Source organism: Cryptomeria japonica, chromosome 10 (genome assembly GCF_030272615.1).
Source record: "Cryptomeria japonica chromosome 10, Sugi_1.0, whole genome shotgun sequence".
NCBI lineage: Eukaryota > Viridiplantae > Streptophyta > Pinopsida > Cupressales > Cupressaceae > Cryptomeria > Cryptomeria japonica.
In genome coordinates this window covers 626,524,362-626,540,076 of record NC_081414.1, presented here as the reverse complement: position 1 = coordinate 626,540,076, position 15,715 = coordinate 626,524,362, and positions in this window count along the sequence as shown.

The window sequence follows — 15,715 nt, the reverse complement described above, 5'->3', positions numbered from 1 at the left end:
TTGGGGAAGGCCTTACATCCTCCTCCCCTAGAGTTTGACTTACTCTTGGATGTCGCATGAGTAGAATTATGAAGTAGGGACATAACATTTCCCACAATTTCAATACGTTACTCAGAATCTTATCTTGGCTACTAGAAGGATGAAATACCAAAAACAACTTATTATTGTAATTAACTTACTATCTTCACAAGGTTAAATTCTTAGTATTTTTATTACATTTCCCTTCGATCTCAGGTAGGTGTTTACAAAGTTCTATCTTTCAACAACTTACATTAATGCGCCATCCAAATCATATCAATAACACACATCAACTCCCACAATCAAGGTTACACATATTGAATTTTCTAGGAGTCCTACTTTGTTTAGGATTTGTTTTTAAGCATGTTTATCCTACTGTATTCTTGTCCATTCATGTTACTTGAGAAAATTGACATCATACTTCACCAAAATGAATCTACTTATTCTACATCAAGGCACCTCATTAAGGTGTTAATAAACTATTTGCTAAACCATCCTAGGTGCATAATTTCTTCCAACTTTCTTAGGTAACAAGGCAAAATCAAATTTAGGTTCTTCAAATCCGCCCTTATATAGGGTAGTTTTCTACCACTAGGGATTAAAATGTTTTTATATTCCTAGGCTCCACGTTTTAAGTTTCATAGGGTACATTATTCACAATTCCCAAACATTAAGGTACATAACAATCCCATTCCAAGGGAGTGATGGAAATTATTAAAACTTATTTTAGACATCATCCACGCAATCATCTCCATACACATGCTAAATTTACCAGTCGACAATCATTACTTTCACAATTCATTAGGTCTATATCACACTATTGTTATAAATTTTTCTCTTTCAGGTTACTCTCAATTAATTTTATTTAGAAGGATCTTCCTTCCTTTCTCTTGATTTGATAAAATATATTCTTTGTTAATTCTTTGTGCCTAATTTCACTCCTTGCGGTATCCTTCCTTGACACACTATCAATGGTTCAACAAACATGATAGCTATTACACAAATCACATCACTAGGGCTAGTTATATCGAACCTCAAAATGACCACTTGACACTTTACAAGATCAAAATACAAGTTACTTCTACCAAGTCCAATAAAAAGAAGAAAAATGCTGGCAATTGAAAGATATTAAAACTAGAAACGTGGTAAGTACCATAACTGAAATAAAAAGAAACATAAATTTAGTGGTCCTTTCATCATGAAAAAAAAAAAAAAACAGAAAATACTAGCCCCTAGGTCACAAAATGCTATTCAAAGAAAATAAAAAATAATGTCGAATCATACTCGAAACAAGATGACCATTCTAGCCATGCTTATAGGGAGTAACCACAACACATCACCCAAGATCAGATGTCCTGAGTGTGTTAGGAAGTGATTATTAGACTCTTGAGATTCTTAGATTATCTATATTCCTTTATTATTTACGACATATCTTATATACATGGGATTGCAATCGTTTAATAGATCATGTTCCTTTTTAACCTTCACGTGATTGCTATCGCAAGCCACACTTTTTGACATAATCTGTTATTTATTTAGGGTTATTAACATTCATAATTTATATCCAACAGGTGATTGCACTAACTCCACCATTCTCCGTCCATTCTTCTTGGACTTCCATTACTTATCTTAATATACTAAACCTTGGTTCAATGTTATGTGGTAGCTCAAGCATCGACGCTTTCATGTCTCACACACATGGTTGATAGTTTGGTACAAAATTGACACTTGTTTACTTAGAACCACTTAGGATTTGTATAATGTAATCATATAATTTTACTAGGGACATCATTTGTTTTCTTAGCACCTTATGCCAGCTCCTTATATTTTCACCTCTAACATTCACTTGCCTTCATTAGGTAGGATCTTGTTGCCAAATTACTAACACTTATGGTTAAGAGCCATTTGGGGTAAAATTATTATCAACTAAGATCCATAATGGTTGACAACAATCTCTACCCACACATTTCATAGCATATTTCAAACAACCTAGAGAGTGGTCTTATTCTCTTCTACTTCACTTATGAAACTATGAAATCAAGGGGGTGTGCACCCGAAAAAAGTGACCAACACCCATCCTTTTAATTTAAAATTTAGTAAAAGGGGAGTTGTCCCGTTCCATATTACTTATTTATATTTACTTACTAGTCCATTTCCGGCATATCACAACCTTCGATCTCTTCAATCTAAATAAATCATCTTACCATCCTAATATCCAGCTACCCAATTAGGGTATAACATAAGGATGTCCAATAATTTACAATGCCTTAAGACTCCCATAATATCCAAGTTCTCCCTTAGCTAACCACATAATTCGGCTCCTTATCAATGTTCTCATAAAATATTTTATACTGCCAACTAATTTTCATTAAAACTTTAGTATTATATTATTGTTATACAATCTTTCCATAAGCCATTTCCATCCACATGTTGCTTCATCCATACTTAATGTTCTCGCATACTTTCACACTTGAGTGCCATCATTTGCAAGCTTCTTTGATTGTACCTAGTAGTTAAATTGTGTTACATATTGTCTTGTACCTAGCGACTAACCATGATTGGGTTGCCCTTTTCTCCTTAGTTTTCTAAAGGAGTATTAGTCACTTATTCCTAGATTATAAGATCCTAATACTTTTACACTCCTTGCACTTCAATGGGGATTTTTGTACAATTCCCAAATCAACTCTACTCTTCCATTATTCACTTTCTCCAAGATTATCTTCCCATAAAGGAACTAGTTGAGGTTTTACTTGTTTGTTTTCCCAATTATATAACCATGGATGAACTTAGGGTTTATTGTAATTACGTGTTTTAACCCAAGAAGTTCATGTCTCCTTTCTCCTTATTTTAACTCATCTATAGTATTACTAGGGTTTTATGATCAGGGAGTTTGCCATTCATCATTTTAGTTCTAATCTTCAGGGTTATCCCAACTCTAGCTTCACTGCATCACTACAAAAACAATTGTCTAACAATTGCTCTTAATAAGAAATCTAGCATAACCACATTCTTAAGGTACCTAGTCATTAGGATAGTTTAAAGCTTCTATCTGAGATTTGCAAGAGTTCCTTTTAACTCTTCTTCATTTATGTCTCCAATGGCAGCCTTGATCTTTTTAACCATCATAATTTCACATAGCTTAAAAACTTAACTTGAACTGTCTCGATCTTATTTATCTTGTTTATTGTGCCTTTATCTTAGGTCTAACTATCTTGCTTGACTTGCCATGTCAAGAACATATCTCGATGGAAGACATTCTCTTAGTTACCATCAAGAGTATTTTATTGAAGAATTAACTCCTCCTACTTGATTTGATTAGGGCAATTATTGCATTTAGGTTCAAATTGAATGGTACCCCATAAGTACTAAAGAGCTAAATTCCATGATTAAACTCTAAAAATACTTCATATAAATAAATAATTGAAAATTTTGTAGCTTTTGGGTTTTTCTTTAAGCCATAAATATTATGACTAATAAGTTTCAATTTCAGGGCTTTTAGTGAGCCTTGGAACCCCTTGAATTGATATATGTTGATCTATTGATTTACAAGAATTTTCACTTATGTTTCACTTTGTTATTTCACAAGTTTTCACCTAGGTGTTATACTTCAAGACATGGTTTGGTTTCTACTAAGTTAGGAATGTAGCCCATGTTCACCAATGTATGAACCTACGGCTTTGATACCAAAATGTCATGCCCAAACTTTGGGCAAAAGACAGACAACAAATTTTTTTATTTTTTGTTTTTTAAAACACTTAATTACATACAACCCTTGCTTAGATAGTTGTGACAACTTAAAAAGCTGTTCCAACAAATTTTTAAATGATATTAACTACTATCATAACAAATACGATAATTCCTATTATCAAACGGAACGAATAAATTTTATAAGGGTAATAATGAATTCACTCAAAAGTCCATTTCATTTCAGTTGTGCTTATTAGAACTTAATTAGATCAACTTCTACTAAATAGACATTAATATATTTACTTGGTTCAGTATCAATTATTTAATAAGTATCAAACTTCCTCCATCCTGACAATACATCCTTTTCTAATAACTTAATTTAAATATGGCTTCTATTAAATCGACACTAATACTATTTCATTGTATTAATATGATCTAATTGAGCAGACACAATTTAAAGTGCCAAACATCACTAAGGTAATTAAATTATCTGATGAAAGACTCCACTGGGGATAATAAGGTTTGCAAGGCTTAGTCCATTAATTTTATTTTAGAGAAAATATTTTATGCCCCTATAGTATCCTCTTACATTAATTATTTATTTAGATCTCTAAATGTAATTATATAATTTGAATCAAGTGCGGAACACTAAAAGAATTATTTATTATCTCATCGATCTTAATCAATGAATTAATTTAATCAATTAATTGCCACAGATAAAATTAATCTCCAATAGTCATTAATTATTTTTAGGATCTAATTAAATTAGTCCTAGCACTTAGTTTTATAAATGTCTAACAATAATTAAAATGTATTTAAACTAAATCAACTAAAAGGGTCAATTAAATTCATAATGAATATTTTCCTATAAAGTTTAATATTAATCAAAATCCTATATTTAGATGGACTAAAAAATATATTTCCCATCAGCCAAAATAACTTACCCAAATCTGTTATAAAGTTTCTAAAAGATTAAACTTCATAAGTAATTTAAAACTTAAACATTTTTTTATTTTTAAAACCCCATATGATTATTAAAACATTTATATATTATAAACACTTATATAACTCATAAATAAATTTTAACACCTAATAAAATATTCAATCTAAAATTTTCTCTATCTATTCATATTTCAAAAATCTCTCTCTCTCTCTCTCTCTCTCTCTCTCTCTCTCTCTCTCTCTCTCTCTCTCTCTCTCTCTCTCTCTCTCTCTCTCTCTCTCTCTCTCTCTCTCTCTCTCTCTCTCTCTCTCTATATATATATATATATATATATGTTTTCACAACTTAATAAAATATTCATGCAAATCCTAACTAAAATTATATAAATTATTAAATTGCTCTACATTTAAAAATCTCATCCTTCTTTTATTCTACCCTAACCCTACCCGGGCTAGAGTTTTATCTTTTTATTTTCTTTGTTTCATGCAGGGGGCAGAATTGGTTCATGGTGGAGGGCATGAGTGGCGGTTTTTTTGAAGAGGAGGCGGAGGTGTGGAGGCAGAATGGTGGAGCGCCAAGCAGGGACCTTCCCGGGCACCACTAGGTATCCCCACAGTGGCGGTCGGGCACCGCCCACTGTGGGAACACTCTGTGGCAGCCGGGCCCTTCCACTACGGTTACCCGTGGGTGGGAGGCCCTGACCTCCACTGTGATTTCCCACAGTGGCGGCCTCCATGTCGTCCACTATGTGGAGCCACAGTTGCGGCCTGAGCCGCCACTGGCCCACTATGAAAACAGTGGGTTCGACCCTCCTTTCTTTTTTTTAAATTTAATTTTTGTTTTTTTAAATAGTAATATATTAATATATATATTTATATATTTATATATTTATATATTTATATATATATGTACTCTGTCTCTTTTTTCCTTTTTAATGTATACATTTAAATATCGAGCATAAAAAAAAATAGTCTGACAGTCAATAATTAGTTCTTTTCTCATGTATCATTCATCATTGTATGTAGCAGATATTTGTTTTAAACACATGTATATATATTTTATTTTTTTTAAAAACAGATTAGATTTGTGCAGGGATGGTAGGTATGGAAAATGAAAAAAAAACTACATGTATAAAAAAAAACTTAAATCTACTATTGTTTTCCCTTAACTTAGACATAGTTATTTCAATAGAATGGAAATAGGATAAATATTATTTCCCTTCAATACATATAGATTTCCTTAAATTTGAAAGTGACAATATTTAGATTTATGTATTTTCCACTAACATGCTTTTACCTAAAGGAAAAACAAGACAAGATTATTTTTATCCAGAGCTGCAAAATAACATTTTCTATAGTTCATTTAAACGTTAAACAGATATAATGTATATTTCAATAATAACCCCTAAAATATCTATTTATGCTTTCTTGAGTTCAAATGATAAATGTAGATCAATATATATATATATATATATATATATATTTTATATTCAAAGAGGCTACTTTATTAACATTTAGATTTACACCATATATTTTTTCGCAATACACTTCTAGCTTCTAGCTACTTTTTTTTTTAAAACTTAATAAAGCATAAACAAATTTATGTCCTAATATATTGCAACAAGCAGTTTTTTTTTTTTTTTTGATAAAATTACCTCAAATAGCTAAATGGAAATAACCCTATTTCTTTATTCTATTCTTAGCAGGAATATGTTCAAGTAATTGTTACATCTTTATTTCATAATGAAACTAAAATAAATAATATGTTCAATACATTTGATAACCTTTGAAATAGGTAGATCTCAATCTTAACCTCTCATTTCTACTAATGAGGGCTTCCCAAACACATAAATTTTGCTACTAAAATACAAATAAATTTATGATCCACTCAAGCCTTCTTATTTCCTTCTCTTCCAAGCAACCTACACTATAAGATTTATGGCTATGACCATGGAGTGCTCACCTCTCTAGCGTAGGCTAACTAGTAACCACCCTCGAGCTTGGAGAACCAAGCCCTAGACAGGTTACACACATACAAACACAACAAGCAGGGGAAAACAATCACAAACATATTCCCAACCAAGGCTACACTGTACCACACAATGTGATGATTTTACACGAGTGGTAGTGGACCAAATACCCTGAGGAGACTACAAGTATGGTAAAAACACAAAGCCACCTCATGGCAAGCAAGATATATCATAAGTTTAATAATGCCGCATCCTTATGCCCCCCAAGGCATTCATGCCTTATTTCCCTCCTTATGACCCCCAAATGCATAAACAAGTCATGCAGCAAGGGTCGCATAAATATCCCTTGAGATCACTCTCATAATGAGAGCCTCTCACTTGAGGGATGTCAAACTTCTACCACCTGCAAGACCATCCTCTCTCCCAAGAGTATGAGGTCTTGGTTACTCCCAAATCACCGAATACATACAAGAAATAAAGACATAGCGAGTAATAATTTTCACAAAGAAAATGCAAGAACTAGCCTTTTCTTACGAGCAAATCTTTTCAACATAACATGCAACATGAATACAATACAAGGAAAATTTTAACTAGCCTTCAATTGCTCAAAGGTATGCTAGATCTAGTTGAGGATGAGCAGCCTAATTCCATAATCCCTGTTTCTCTACACTTAGCCAAATTCCGATACCAAATCTTTTTCATTCAAAATTGCATTGTCTCCAAAAATGGAGAGTGGGTGATTACCCGCAAAATCTCTCATTCTTGCCTAAGAAGACCTCAATGAGAGTTCTCATAGGTTTCTAAAATTCAAAAAGGAAAAAGTCTGAAAAGATCAAAAAGGGATCTCTCATCAAAAAGGAAAGTTACTAACCTAGATGATGCCTTCTAAATTCAATTTTCGCACATCTTAGAAAACTCACTTTTTAGGGTGACTAAACAGCCACATAGGAGTTGACACATGCCTAAAATTACTCCTAATCCTTAGGTATACGTTATGGGCTTTAGGAAACACCTTTAAACTACCCCTAGGAGTCCATTTAACCTCTTTTAAACCTATCTAAAGTTAACTTTCGGGTCAAACCTAAGTTGACCAGCCCAAAGATTCTCTACCCAGGGAGAATATAGAACCACATTAAATTATTTGAAAAAGCTATGGTTAAGCAACTTCCTTCAAGATACAATTAAAAAATTAAGACATAAATCATCACATGTGTCAAGTGACACAATAAAACACTTTACAACATTACACATGAAATTTTGTCTCTTGTTGGATTTACACAAATTAATAAATTCAAATTAACACTTATGCCACATACACTTTCACAAATAAAGTACGATACAAATGGGGTGTTGTCTCTCCAAGTAGACAAACCCTGGTTTTACAAACGTACATAGGTCTAGGTTTGGTTCTCCATAATGTTTCCATGGTCACGTGAATAATCTTCCTGCGCATCTCAATTACACATTAGTACTTCCAAATATCCTCATAAAATATTAAACACATGAATAAGAATACACATCAAACATTCTGCATACAATTGACATTAACAAATCAACATCTCATATATCCCAATTTATCCATATAATCCATTATCATAATCCTCATAATTTCATTCACTTATTAGATATGCATCATATTTCCAACATCATAATAAAGTTCTGCAAATCTAGATATAGCTGACATACGTTAGTTCAAGATTATCCAATTAGTGGATCTTTTAGGATTTCAAATTCATAACACATCAAAATGTACACCACAAGGTGAAATAACTCTATAACTTGGTTCAATTACTTTTCTCACCAATATATTTGTCTAACACTATCCATTCTATTGAATTATATAGCATTTATTAATAGGGTCAAACATGGTCAACTAAGTTAATCAAAGCTTGGTTTGGGGAAGGCCTTATAGAAATCTACCTTTGAAGTGTTTCTCTTGTAGTTAAATTGGTCACATTGCTCCTCATTGTCCTAATGCTGACAAGAGAGAGAAATTTAGAAAATATAAAGGAAAGGGAAAATAGCGATGTTTTGTTGCATTAGATGAAGGTGTGACTGATGAGGAGTCTGAAGATGAAGATGACAATGAGGAAATTGTGTTTGTAGCCATGAAGGAGGAACTAATAGATTAAAAGGTACTAGTATCTCACATGGAGACTAGTGATGAATGGATTATAGATAGTGGCTTCTCACATCATATGACCGGAAACAAAAGTGAGTTTATAACCCTTGATGAATTTGATGGTGATGTTGTTAGATTTGGAAATAACTCTCCCTGCATGGTGAAAGGTAAAGGTTCAATTTCTCTAAATGGAAAGAGTAATGTTGAGGATGTGTTTTGGGTTGATGGTCTAAAGCATAATCTTTTAAGTGTTGGTCAGCTCAATGATAAAGGTTATTTTCTTGAGTTTAAAAGTGGAGTCTACAGAATTCTTGGAGGTAATGGTGAACTGATTTCTACTGAGAAGAAAACTAGAGGTAACTTATTCCATTTGAATAGTAATGTTAATAATTGTCTAGTTGCAAGAATGGAAGACAGTTGGTTGTGGCATAAAAGATTTTGTCATGTTAATTTTGATAATTCGGTTAAGATAAGAAAGTCAAGTGTTGTAATAGGATTACCCCAACTCGTTAAACCAGATAGTGTCATATGCAAAGATTGTCAAATTGGTAAGATGACCTCTATTTAGTTCAAGAGAAATAATTGTAATTCTAAGAATATTTTAGATTTGGTACATATTGATCTCTGTGGACCTCTGAGAACAAACACTTATTACGGTGCTAGGTATTTCATGATTTTTACCGATGACTATTATAAAATGATGTGGGTGACATTTTTGAAGGAGAAATTAGAAGTATTTAGTAAATTTAAATAATTTAAAGCTTTGGTTGATAATGTTGGTATTTTGGTATGGTTTTGTCATTGATGTCAACACCTACTAAAACACTAGCACTTTGGAGATCCAGTAGCATTCACCAGCAAGCAAGTAACTACTACACAGTTACTGGTATATGGTACACCGATAAGATATAATGATCACCGACACTTGGAAAGATATGGAAAACACTTGGTAATGTCGAAGACATCGTGTGTACATCTTGTCTTAATAAATTAATCATTAGTATATTCATATTTGCATATTTTCATTTACCGGCAAATAGGTCCAGGGTTATCCAGGGTTACACTGGTAGGTTTATCTTTTCCAAATCAGCATGGCACGCTATGAAGATGATTAATTATTGTTGTAAATGCATTAAGCCGACATGTTCAATCAGTTATTGCATCAGATATTATATTGTTTGTAAAATGTTTTTATTGTAATATCTTGTAGAGCTGACCTACTAAAATTGGTCTTAGGTTATGGTATAAATGTAAGATCTTATTTGTAAGATCAAGTGTGGAATGCGAAAAAGAATTGTGTGAAGGTATATGCGAGATTAAGCAGAGCTACACACACAAACATCATTTGAAGGTGAAGCTAGGTTTCTGTGAAAGCATATCAGCATTACACTAGTACTGAATCCAGCATATGAAGATGCTATTTTGAGAAGTACATTCTAATTGGATTTAACCATCCAATTGTAGTCAGTGTGACTCCCATTTTGTGATTGAGCAGTGAGTTCTAGGTTGTTGGCCTTTCTGCATGTGCAGACCCCATTTATGTACACTTACTATCTGTAGTAGTATCATCTGATTGTGGGTAAGGTTTCCCACTATGGTTTTTCCCCTTACAGGGTCTCCATGTACAAATATTGGTGTTATGTGTTGTGGATGACTTTGTGTTTATGTTTCATGTACTAATCTTTACCGATATAGCAATTAACTATTAAAACTATCTACCGACATAATTAACTAGTTTACCAGTATTAAGCATTAAGTTGGTTAAGTTATTTTTTGGTTTGAATTTATTTTCCAACTGATTCACCCCCCCCCTCTCAGTTGTCCTCGGGACCTAACAATTGGTATTAGAGCTTAGTCCTCTTTTGTAGAAGTTTAACAACTTGAGGATATCCAATGTCTACTAACTATTTCAGGAAGGATACTCCTAAACTTGATGGAACCAACTATGGCATATGTAAGATTAGAATGGAGACACATCTAAATTGCATTGGAAAGGACATCTGGGTTGTTACAAAGAATGGTTATACTATTGTTGTACCAGGTCTGCCCAGTCCAGCTAATTTGACAAAAGATGAGGAAAATGATTGCAAAGTAAGAGAAGCACTTTTGAGCGCATTATCAGATCAAAAAATCATGGGACTATCAGATAGGTCTACTACTAAAGCTATTTGGGATCATTTGGAAACACTGAATGAAGGAGATTCCACAGTCAAAATTGCAAAGCCTGAAAGCTTCTGGGTCAGGTATGAACATCTGAAAATGGAAGAAGATGAAAGGAGTTTTGCTTTTATGGAAAGAGTAAGTGAAATTGTTTTGGGTATTAAATGTTGTGGAGAAACCTTAAGTGAGGATGAAATTGTTTCAAAAGTTTTAAGAGTATTGCCACTGGCATATAAAATGAAGGTTACTTCTATAAATGAGTTAAGAACAATGCCTAATACATCAGTAACTAGGGATACATTGATTGGGAAACTTTCATCTTTTGAAATTGAGGAATTTGGTCCTGTTGCTACTATTAATACAGATTTGGCCTTTAAAGCATCAACATCATCTACTCCATCATTTGAAAAATCTGATTGGAAAGCCTTTTATGCAAGAGAACTTGAAGAAAGTAGGAAAGAAAATGAAGAACTTGAAGAACTTGAAGAACTTGAAGCACTATTTGCAAGGAAAGTGCCTAAAGGTCTAGTTGGAAGTAAGTATGAAGGTAAAGCACCCTTTAAATGTTTCAACTGCAATAAGATTGGTCATATGGCTTCGAGATGCCCTGATAAACATGCTAGATTAAGAAAAGAAGCTAGAAGAACATACAAGCCTAACCCTGAATATCAGAGATACAGATTTAAGAAGAATAAAGATAAATCTTGTTACATTGCTGATGAAGGTGTGACTAATGATTCTAATGAGGATCTAATGGACAATGGATGGGTTTTTGTTGCTATAATAGAAGATCAACTGGCACCTATTGCTCAAGCGGTAGTACAGGCCCTGGGTGCTAAAGTTGAAGTAAAGGATGAATGGATCATTGATTCATGATGCTCACATCATATGACAGGAGACAAAGGTAAATTCTTGAACTTTCAAGTATACAATGGATGCTTAGTGAGATTTGGAGATGACAAAGCTTGTTCAATCAAAGGTAAGGGTTCAATATCTCTTGATGGTAAGCATAACACTGACAATGTCTACTATGTTGAAGGATTAAAGAATAATCTTTTGAGTGTTGGTCAATTAGTTGAGAAAGGATTTTAGTTACAATCTAAGAATGGAAAATGCAAAATCATGAATAGAACTGGTTTGGAAATTGCAACCGGTATTCAGACTAGAGGTAATATCTTTCATTTGAATAACAATGAAAAGACATTCTTAGTTGCACATATAGATGAAAGTTGGTTATGGCATAAGAGACTCTATCATGTAAACTTTGATTGCATGGTAAAGATCAGTACCACTAAGGCAGTTAGAGATTTGCCTAAAATTGTCAAACCTCAGAATACAATATGTAAGGAATGTCAATTTGGAAAACAAGCTAGAGATAGTTTCAAAAGTATTCCATAAAAATCCAGTAATGCTCTTGATTTGATTCACATTGATTTATGTGGTCCAGCTAGAACTAAAAGCTTACAAGGTGATAGATATTTCATGCTAATCATTGATGACTATTCCAGAATGTGTTGGGTTACTTTTCTCAGAGAAAAAATAGAAGCACTTGGAAAGTTCAAACTATTCAAAGCAATGGTAGAAAATGAAACCGGTAAGAAAATCAAATATTTAAGATCAAATAAAGGAGGAGAATTCACATCTAAGGAATTTAATACATTCTATGAAGTGATTGGAATCTGAAGACAACTATCAACACCTCGGACTCCACAACAAAATGGAGTTGTTGAAAGGAAAATAGAACTATCTTGGATGCAACAAGAAGTATGTTATCAGAAGCAAACCTACCATATGTGTATTGGAGAGAAGTAGTCAACACAACGGTCTATACATTCAACAAAGTTAACATCAAAGGTGAAACTGGTAAGACCCCTCATGAACTATGGTTTGGTAATACTCCTACTCTTAAGTATTTTAGAATCTTTGGAAGTAAATGTTATATCAGAAGAGATGACTATATTGGAAAATTTGATGCTAGAAGTGATGAAGGAATATTTCTTGGTTATTCATCTAAGAGAAAAGCATACAAATGTTTTAACAAAAGATTGCAAAAAATTGTTGAGAGTACAAATGTAAAGATTGATGAACAATTCAGAGGAACTTCAAGGTATATAGACTCTGAACTGGCAACAAAATTTTTGACAAATGAACCTACACTAAATCCACCGGTACAGAATGAAGATCCATCTACCCCGGTACCATCTGAAAATTCCACAGTAATTGAAGAACAACTGAAAATGAAGACACCTTGGTATGTAAGATTGAATCATTCTAAAGATTAGATAATTGGAAACAAGTTTAAAGGAGTTATGACAAGAGGAAGATTGGCAAATGAAGAGGTATGTCTTGTTTCTCAAATTGAATCATCATCTATTAATGAGGCATGTGAAGATAAATTTTGGATTAAAGCTATGGAATAAGAATTAGAACATATTGAGAAAAACAACACTTGGACATTAGTTCCCCGGCCTAAAGATAAAAATGTATTTGGAACCAAATGGGTATTTAGAAACAAACTTAATGAAGATGGTAAGGTTGTCAGAAATAAAGCAAGACTAGTGTGTAAGGGATATTCTCAGAAAGAAGGAGTTTATTACAATGAAACCTTTGCACTGGTAGCTAGAATTGAGGCAGTCAGATTATTCTTGGCTTTTGCAGCACACAAGAACTACAAAGTTTATCAAATGGATATTAAATGTGCATTTTTGAATGGAGATCTTGAAGAGGAAGTATACATTGAACAACCTGATAGATTTTCTTTGACAGATGACAATGATATGGTTTGCAGGTTAAGAAAAGCTATGTATGGATCAAAGCAAGCTCCAAGAACTTGGTATGCAAGATTGGATAAGTATCTTTTAAAGATTGGTTTTACTAAAGGAAATGCAGACAACAATTTATATTACAAAATAACTAATGATGACATCTTGATTATAGAAGTATTTGTTGATGATATAATTTTTGGAGGAGAAGATGGATTATGTAAAGAATTTTCTATTAAAATGCAACAAGAATTTTAAATGTTTATGATTGGATAAATAAAATTCTTTTTAGGATTGCAGATTTCACAGATTGATAAAGGTATATTCTTGAGTCAATCTAAGTACCTAAAAGAGTTACTAAAGAAATTTGGGATGGAGAACTCTAAACTGGTAAGCACACCTATGACAACAAATGACAAATTATCACAAAGGGATGAATCTACACCTGTTAATCCAGCTAGATACAAATCTATGATAGGAGGTTTACTGTATTTGACACAAACCAAACCTGATATTATGAATGTGGTATGTATTGTTTCAAGATTTCAAAGTAATCCTAGAGAAAATCATGAATCAACAGTAAAAAGGATTTTCCGGTACTTACAAGGCACTATAAATCTTGGATTATGGTATCCTAGAGATTTAAATTTTGATCTATGTGCATACACAGATACAAATTTGGTAGGAGATGTGGATGATAGAAAAAACACCACTGGCAGAGCATTCTTTCTTGGAAACAGACTAGTTTCTTGGTTGAGTAAGAAACAAAGTTGTACTTCTTTATCAACATCAGAATCAGAATATGTTGCAGCAGCAACTAACTGTACATAGGTACTATGGATTAAGCAAATGTTGAAAGACATAAAGGTAAAATGCAAGGAACCTATTACTATCTATTGTGATAACACTACAACAATTGACATATCTAAGAATCTAGTATTACATTCTAAAACCAAACATGTTTCTATCAAACTGAATTTTCTAAGGGAAAAGTTGAAGCAAAGGAGATAAAACTAGTTTATGTGAATACTAAAGAATAACTTGCAGATATTTTTATAAAGCATTTGCCTATGGAGACTTTTGAATATCTCAGAGATCAGCTTGGAGTCATACCACCACCAGTAGAGACTTAGAAAGTTGGTGATTGTCATCAATTGGCAGAATTAACAGATAAATATTTTTCTGGTCTTTGATGAGGAGGCTACTTCTCAGGGGGAGTAGTTGGTATATTGAATTGATTGGTATTTTGTATATGAACTTGGTTTTGTTGTAACTTTGGCATTTGATGTCAAAGGGGGAGAGATATATATGGAAAAATACATTATCTTTATTATATGTTGGGGAGAAATAGGTATGGAAAAACTTTGGAAAACACATGTTGCTCCCAAGGGGAGAGATTGTTGTTTGGGAAAGATTATTACTCTCTATCTGTATTTTGATTTCTGTTATGATCTTTTTGGAGATTGTTGGTTTTTTGTATTTAGCATTTTTGTTTTGGCACTTTGATGGTTTTTCCATCTTGTGTTGCCATCAATGCCAAAGGGGGAGATCGTTGGTATTTTGGTATGGTTTTGTCATTGATGTCAACACCTACTAAAACACTAGCACTTTGGAGATCCAGTAGCATTCACCGCCAAGCAAGTAACTACTGCACAGTTACTGGTATATGGTACACTGACAGGATATAATGATCACCGACACTTGGAAAGATATGGAAAACACTTGGTAATGTCAAAGACATCATGTGGACATCTTGTCTTAATAAATTAATCATTGGTATATTCATATTTGCATATTTGCTTTTACCGGCAAATAGGTCTAGGGTTATCCAGAGTTACACCGGTAGGTTTATCTTTTCTAGATCAGCATGGCACGCTATGAAGATGATTAATTATTGTTGTAAATGCATTAAGTTGACATGTTCTATCGGTTATTGCATCAGATATTATATTTTTTGTAAAATGTTTTTATTGTAATATCTTGTAGAGTCAACCTACTAAAATTGGTCTTAGGTTATGGTATAAATGTAAGATCTTATTCGTAAGATCAAGTGT